Here is a 1271-nt window from a genome sequence, read left to right on the forward strand (position 1 = left end):
AGGTAAAATTCCCTCTCCCTCAGGGCAATCAGTCTTTTCCTCTTAAAGCATTCAACTGATTAGATGAGGCTCACCCATACCGTGGGGAAAATCTGTTCTGCTCAAAGAGTACTGACTTAAATATTAATCTCTTTTTAAAAAAAACCTTCACAGCAATATCTAGACTAGTGTTTGACCAAATATCTGGGTACCGTGGCCTAGCCAATTTTAGTTAAAATAAAATTAATCAGGATGTGGAATGTGGGCCCTAGTCTGAGGTCTTACACTTGGTGACTCCTGGGGTGCTGCCTCCCACAGAAGCAAGCCCAGGTCCCCACACCCTACAGGGTGGCTTGGCCATTTAATAGACAAGAAAACCAAGTCCTAGAAAAAGGTTGAGTGAATTGGTCCCAAAAAGCCAGTAGAGTCAGGACAAAAACCTACCTCCCTGAACGGTTGTCTGCAGTTCTTTCCACCGTGACTCCCGTCTCTACCAGGTCCTTAACTCAAGACTCACACAGAGACATTCTCATTTCACTTCTTATTTGGGATATTACAGCCAAGTCTGAGCCCATTCAAACCATAAACTCTGGGGAAAGGAAATCGATTTTTCTCCTGGGTGCACCTTCACGTTCTTATCCCCAACCTTCCGAACGCGGAGGCTTCTCACCCAGTGGACACACAGAGACCCATCCGCGGGGCACTTCTCTTGAAAAGTGCTTTATTCAACAAAGATCTAAGTCGGGTGCATTAAAACATATCAAAATGTTACAGAAATTCACGGCTCCCTACTGAGGCCTTGTCAGATTAGGTTAAAATACCTAAACATATCAGTTTATAAGTTCAGAACCAAACATGGAACCAGGTTATGTACCATTGCTAAAAGGCAAATTATGATTAAGAAAGGAATACTTCACAAAGCTAAAACAAGTGGGGAAACCCTTAAGAAACACGAGCAAAAACACACCAGAAACCATCAACCTGGGAAACAGGTGTGTGACCTGCGGGTGGCGGTGGGGCAGGGGGCGGGGGGCTTTCCCTTTCCAGCTGGTCCTCATCTTGTAATTACTTTCAATCACATCTGAAAGGATCCACATTTATTTTTATTTCTACCTCGCTAGGAGACCATCTCCCACCACATCTGACTCAAGCAAGGCTTTGTGTAAAACAATGTAAGTAGAGGTTCAAAAATGCAGCATCAGGGGTACTTGAGGGGATCTCCCGTGTATCCTATCTCAGGCCCCACTTCATGGTTTGGTCACTATGAGACTCTGAAATTCCCTTATTCATAT

The sequence above is a fragment of the Pteropus vampyrus genome, unplaced genomic scaffold (genome assembly GCF_000151845.1).
Source record: "Pteropus vampyrus isolate Shadow unplaced genomic scaffold, Pvam_2.0 Scaffold7, whole genome shotgun sequence".
Classification (NCBI taxonomy): domain Eukaryota; kingdom Metazoa; phylum Chordata; class Mammalia; order Chiroptera; family Pteropodidae; genus Pteropus; species Pteropus vampyrus.